The 7,337-nt window shown below is 36.2% G+C and overlaps 1 long non-coding RNA gene across 1 annotated transcript; it reads right to left on the reverse strand.

Annotated features, from left to right (window-relative positions):
* Positions 1–350: 350 nt before the first annotated feature.
* Positions 351–3,192, reverse strand: LOC110691185. The gene is made up of 6 exons (XR_002505243.1): positions 2,833–3,192; positions 2,412–2,476; positions 1,504–1,568; positions 928–991; positions 780–857; positions 351–570 (listed from the first exon to the last, which is right to left on the reverse strand). It is a non-coding gene; the product is annotated as an uncharacterized LOC110691185 (long non-coding RNA).
* Positions 3,193–7,337: the final 4,145 nt, after the last annotated feature.

The raw sequence follows: 7,337 nt of genomic DNA on the forward strand, positions 1-7,337 counted from the left end.
ATACTCCATGCCTAATGGAGAAACCGGCCACCCAGGCCCAACTTCCGAGGGAAGCCCAATCAGCCCTAGGTTAACCTAAACCTAGGATGGGCACGTTTCCCAAGGTTATAAATACCTCCCTTAATCCTCGTTAAGAGAGGATTACGCTAAAAACTCACATTAAACACTCTCACCTAGAGAGACCCAATCACTTTAATTTCCGCATTAATTACTCCTTAATCAAGTACTAACTTGACCGTTGGAGCCGGAGCTCCCACCACCAGGAGTCTCCGTTGTTTTGCATGTACAGGCGTCCGGCTCCAGTCTCGGAATTGTAACTCTCCCGCAGGACATCAGAAAACCCCGAAACATGTACAATAACTCATATTTCGTAGTAATGAGTTTTCTATTACAACAAATATAATTCCAACTTATAATTAATTCGTGACTAGTTGTAGTGGAACAAATTCCGAATCACTAATTGAAATCTTTCTTCCATGAGTCCATCCTTGAAATATTGCAGTGTAAGATGTCAGCCCTTTTCCACCGTTTCTTAGTATTCATACATGGATGTCACATATTCTTTTGACCCTACAACACATTTCACAATATGCATTGATAAATACATCAACAAGCGAATCTAAATACAATAATAGATCAAAATTACTAACACTAGGGAGCCATCTGCCAAAAAACACAAAGAATACATACCATCTCTGAAAAGTATTTTCCACCTAATAATTTAAGAAAACCAAAATCACAACCAGCTTTCATAACAAATTATGGAGTAAAGAACTTACCAAAAGTATAAAGGCATCCATACACTCAGAAGACAAGACATCAGTTGCCAATATTATCAAAATTCTCAAGTTTGATTTCTGCAATGAATATTAATATTAGATGAATATGCAGAGCCCTCATAGAATAAGAGAGAGGATGGTGAAGTACCTTATTTCTTCTTGGCTATCCTCATTACAGGTCTAGTTAAAAGCCACAATTATGGTTTCTTCATCTGCTTGCAGGGGGAGTAAAACAAAGTTCAGATTGTGACAAAATGCTCAGACATGCAATCCAAAGAGGAAAAACAACCATTAACTATGCAGAAACAAAATTCGCTAATAAAGATGATGCTCAACGTCACATTTCCGTATAAAAATCAAACAACAAGGTAGCAGGACCAACCTAAAAGCCTAGTAAAGGCAAGGGGATCAACTGGGAAGGCATATCTTAAAATGGGAAAAACAGAAGGTTTGAAGAAAAAATTTAAGAGGCTGCACCATGTTGATTATGCAGACAAATGAGCTTGAGTGCTACAAAATTTTAAAAAATAAAAGTCATTTAACTAACAATAATAGTCTAACAAATGTTTTTACAGCTACTAAAGAATGTGTAGCTAGTTTTTTACACCAATACTACTAGAATTCAGTAACTTTTAAGGGCAATATAAAATGGTATGATTTGAAACCCAAAGTATTGATGTTAGTTTTTCTAAAAGGAACAAATATAGAAGGATAAAACAAATACCTTTTACGCTTTCAAGTCTAAAGATGACAAGCCTGCAACAAGAATTAACAAAGTTTAAGATAAACCTGGAAAAACAAAAGACAGAAAACCATAGTTGATTAGTAGAAAACGGTATTTAAAATATGATATTATAGCTTCAAAGCAACCATAGAGGGAACACGTTGCACTTAAACCCGTCTTACATAGATGTCAGAGCAGAGTCCAGGCAGCAGCAGAAATAAAATACTCAAACTATAAGACCAAACTTTTCATACAAAACAATAATTATTATCACCTAATTCACAAATGTGCCGAGAGGCCCGAGACATACATCTATCCTTCTCAATTATCCAGTCAATCATAATACAGAACCAAAATAGTCACAACATAGAACAATATTCATGATATTCCATATCAATAGGCACTCTAAGGCCTCAAGGCCCACACCAAAATTGTTTCAGCATACAACTAGAGTAACATATCTTCCAATTCAGTTGAAGAGTTTAAATATTAATCAAAATTGAATTTTTGCTAACTCGTTTCTATAATAAAATGATTTCTCTCTTATTTATAAAATATTGAAACATGGACCTCACCACATACAAAACATAGCTGGCAGAGAGATAGGAATATGAAGAAATTTACCTTAGACCATGAAATACTGGTGAATTTGATTGAATTCTCAACAAATAAGTGTAATTTGAAAAATGATTATTCACATTAAATTCAAAAATGACTAGATATCCGGCTTGAGATAAAAAGTAAAAACCAACAGTAGGCTCCCACTATCCATTCATTATGATGCACTTAGTCAATAAACAATGATTTCAACGTTAAAGTTCATAACATATTTCACCAATAAATACTTATTCAACTATTAATTTGCTTCTCGTGGCCCTAATTAAAAAAAAAAAAAAAATCAAGTGTACCTGAAGATTCCTTTGTTGATCGACATTGTTGCTTAGGCTTATGTTGATGCCTCACATTGCAGAATCTGCAAGATTCACGATTTGAAATCCACGGACCTTGTTTACCAAGATAAAGTACTAAAACTGATTTTTTTTAACTTTATTATTTTTTACTCTAATAAACAAAAAAATTCAATGTTGAATTTTTCATACCGTAATATAAAAGATCTAAACTTTGCAATCTACAAATTTATAAAAAAAAAATTAGAATTTAAGAGTTTTAATAGAAGAAACATTAATTCAACGAGATCTATAACCTAGGGTTTTGAAATCAGTGAAATTGGGAAATTGCAACTTGCAAGTATCAATTAAACTCACACAAAAAAATGAAAGAATTGCTATAAAGAATTAAAATCAACAAAGAGTGATGTAGGAATGTAACCTGTGAAGAGATTAAGAGCAATAGCTGTCGCATATCAATTTTCAATGCAAACAATCAGATCTGAGAGAAAGAAAGTAATTTTCGGCAAGATATTTAAATTGGTGTGATAGTATTTGAGAAGCGCAAGGAGGAAGAAGATCTGAATTCAAAATCTAGGCCATAACTCCATGAATCGCTGAGCAGATTTCGATCGAATGAAGAAAAAAATATACAGATTAGTTAGGGTTAAGAATATGACGAGTTGGGAGTTTTGTGATTTTAAGTGGTTTCGAGTGGGTTCACCTAATTGAGTACACTTGCGGGGCACATGTTTGTTTTCTCGACGCTAAAACATGTCTAGAAATACTTCAGACATTAAAAAGCGTCGTGGATACGCGGAACCATTAATTTGTTGTTGACACCCCAGCTTAAGCGTCGAGTTAATAGCGTCGAAAAAAGGCTCCTTTTGTAGTAGTGGTAGGGCCTCAGTCCGGTCGATTATTGCACAAATAAAGGATCTTGGAATCATTCTATTCAATAGGGATCAATTACATTGAATGAATGCTTTAAAGTTACCAGTTTTAAAATTGCTTATGGTACTTTAAATTTATTAAACATAATTATTGAATTTTTCCTCGTTTGTTTTTTGTTTGTAGATGAATAACTTATACGACAACACTATTTTACCAATGAAACTTAACTTAAGGCTGGATCTCAAAAAATTCAGGGAATGGGAAAATGAGTTGAGAAAAGTTCTCATAAGCCATGGGCTTGAATCTCGTTTATATATTCATGTTCAGAGCGAGTATACAGAAGGTTATAAAGTTGAAAGGCATGCTGAAATTGTTTCAGATGCAGAGAAAATTAGAAGACTCATTTTAGAATCTATTCCAATCTGTTGGAAAAGAATATTCAGGCACTATGAGCTAACCAACTTGCATTGAAAATGGTTCGTGCTATTTGTCAAGGTGGCATTGGGGCATTAGGAAGTGGAGGCTTCAAAGATCATAATGTAAGAGAGGTCGTTAACTCGACCCCTCAGATTTACAACTCCTGGACTGACAGCGTTAGGTATGAGCCTTAGAATGTTCATTGTAAGATAATGCCAAATAAAATCATTCCTGGTCAGTCAGTAAGGGCCCATGTCAGTGAACTGATTGAAATGTTCAATCAGATAGATGTCCTTGGGAAACCGATTGATGATGACTCTGCACATGATATTATCTTGTTCTCACTCCATAATGGTTTTGACATTGTCAAGCTCACTCATAATGATGAGGGATCTTCGGTGAGATTGATCAACCTTTTACTTAACCATGCTGAGGAGTTCTTGAAAAGGAGAGGAAGCGAATGCTTCTTTTGCGGTAGTTAGCCATGCCATACACCAGAGTGTCCCCATTACACACCAGTGAAAACAGAAGGTAAAGAGTTACTTGATGTTTTGTTGTAGAAATTAATCTTACTTCATCTTCCACTTGGGTATTTGATACCGGTTGTGGTGCTCACATCGTTAATAACGTGCAGGGCTTGAGAGAAAGTAAGAAGTTAGCAAAAGGGTAAGTAACGCTTCGAGTAGGAAATGGAGCAAAAGTTGTTGCACTTGCTATTGGAAGTTATCACTTGAGACTTCCCTCTGGACTTATTTTGGTGCTTAATAACTATTATTATGTACCAACAATAACTAAAAACATTATTTAAGTTCTTGTTTTAGATTCTGAAGGATTTTCATTTGAAATAAGAGACAAATTTGTTTTATTTCTAAAGAAAATATGTTATATGCTAACGCAAAGTTAATTAATGGTTTGTATGTCTTAGAATATACAACTCATGTCTACATCATTGATCATAAAAAGCAAATAATAGATGGTTCAAACCCAACTTACCTATAACATTGTAGGCTTGGTCACATCAATCAAAAGCGCATCCAGAAATTACATAAGGATGGACTCCTTTCTTCTTTTGATTATGAATCATTTGAAAATTGTGAGTCATGCTTGGTTGGGAAAATAACTAAGTCACCCTTCACTGGTATAGGTGAAAGAGCTAATAACCTTTTGGGACTCATACATACAGATGTGTGTGGACAAATGAGTTCAAAAGCAAGGGGTGGATTTAATTACTTCATTACTTTTACTGATGATTTAAGTAGATATGGTTATATTTACTTGATGAAGAACAAGTCGGAATCCTTTGAAAAGTTCAAAGAATTCCTGAATGAAGAATAAAACCAACTTGGGAAAACAATTAAGACATTACGAACTGATCATAGTGGTGAATATTTGACCCAAGAATTTGATGAACATCTGATTAATTGTGGAATAATTTCACAGTTAACTCCTCCAAGAACGCCACAGTAGAATGGTGTGTCAGAAATGAGGAATAAGACCTTACTAGATATGGTTTGGTCCATGATGAGCTTTACTAATCTTCACATTATTCATCGGAATTGGGCTTATAATATATCGTTGGAAAGCTCTTTTCAAACCCCATCCAACTATACCATTATTGGACCCTTTCTATTAACCAAACCAAACTTGATTGGTTGTTTTGTTAAAATAGGTTTTCAAAAACAGAGAGAAAGAAAAAGAATTAAAACTATCCGCAACACTAGACTTTCCACACTTTCACTTCATTCGATTATGATTCGACGTGAAAGGTACTCATCACTGGATTTGGTTTTGGGGAGACACAAATGGGTGTACAGAATCCCCAACTTTGACTGAGTTTGGAGAAACGTAAGTTTCGAAAAAAAAAGTCAAAGTATCAATAGGAACGGAGAATGATTCAGAACGTTCTGTGATCCTAAATCACTCTTATAATGTCGATACCTGCAAACTAGCGTTAGTTAAATAGATATAAGAGTTAAGAAACGCGTATCTTGCACCGTCGAGCACACGTCTCTGAGGGTAACCGATTTGTTGGTGTATTTGCTTTTTTGTGATAACCTTCCGAAAGATAGGGAACGCCATCCCGTTGTTTGTTTTGACGATCTTCTGCAAGCTAGAGAATACTGCCTGAAGACTGTTACACCTGTAACTGCCTCCAATTTTGCCATGATAGACTTCTTCAAGTTAGAGAACCCTATCGAAGATTGCTTCGCTTGAAACCACCTTCTAGCGCTTTGTGACCATCTTCCGCAAGCCAGGGAACACGATCGAAGATAACTTCGCTTGAAATCACCTCCAGCTGTTTGTGATAACTCTCCGCAAGCTAGGGAACACTGTTGAAGATATCCTCTCCTGAAGCTATTCTCATTTGTTATGATAATATTCCGAGGAAAATTACCGAAGACCCACGCTCGTCGATCTTTAATGCTCGCTTGAACATTGCTTTTGCTATGCCAGTACGTCGGCGCTTTTATTGCCTTTGAACTGTACGTCGGTGCCTTCTGAATCATAAACCATTATTCTTGTGCCTCTGCTGTATGAATCATTATGTCGGTGCTTTGCTATATGAACCATTATGTCGGTGCTTTGCGATGAGCCTATGCTTAGGCGCTTTAAGCTAAGTGAGACAATCATTCATTAGGTCGATCACTTTATGCAATTGTAATTAAGCCGATTACTAAATCATGTCAAACTGCTTAGAGGGGCTAACTCGCGTACCAAGGAACCCAAAATTGCTGTAAGTGGTCGGAGTAACCACACTAAGTGGCTAAACATTCTGTCGCCACTGAGATTCTGTTGGCGCCACATATTTGGCTCTAGCGTCAGGCGCCTAGGCGCTAAACCTTATCGTCTGGAGCCATAGCCTGTCTCTTGGCGCTAGAGTTGGGATTTTCGTATATATCCCTTTCTTCGTCATTTCCGCTGCTGCTGCTTGCCTTTGCTCGAGAAATCGCCGTGAAGTACAATTCACTCGTTCTTGCTCGTTTCTCAACCGAATTTGCTCAAATTTGTTGCAAATTAAAGCTTCTTCCATCTACTTTCTCAATCTATGTAAGTTTTCTCCAAACTTACTTCGGTTTTGATGAATTTTGCACATGTTTGTTCATGAATTTCTTGAAAATTCGAAATTTATAATTCTTAATTCACTTTGTTTGTCAAATTTTATGCCATGAAATTGCTTGATTATGTTTATAGATTGCCTTGGGAGTAATTTGAGACTTGTTTGACTCAATTTGATAAAGAAACGAACAAATCACCATTGTCGGACCTCTTGAGGTCGGGAACACAATGTGGCTTGTTCTTGATGTTCTTGCTAGCAATTCTTGTCCAATTTGTTACTATAATTACCATAGTATTGCAAGAAATTGTTTAGATGCTTGAAAAATGTTGTGTATGCTCAATTTGAAATTGTGCTCTGTTTTAGTACTACGTACTTTATTTTTTGCGAACATAGTATCATGCGGCTAGGCGAACCTTAGATAATATAGAACCTTAATTTACGTTGATTTTTCACAATGTAGCATGGCTAGACAGCGAGGTTTGAGTTCACGGTCCCGAGACACACGACGGGACCATGAGCCCGTAGAGGAGGATGCCGACCCATCTACTTATCTTGGTCCCCTCCCTGAGTGGGATGAG

The sequence above is a fragment of the Chenopodium quinoa genome, unplaced genomic scaffold (genome assembly GCF_001683475.1).
Source record: "Chenopodium quinoa cultivar QQ74 unplaced genomic scaffold, ASM168347v1, whole genome shotgun sequence".
NCBI classification, from domain to species: Eukaryota; Viridiplantae; Streptophyta; class Magnoliopsida; order Caryophyllales; family Amaranthaceae; genus Chenopodium; species Chenopodium quinoa.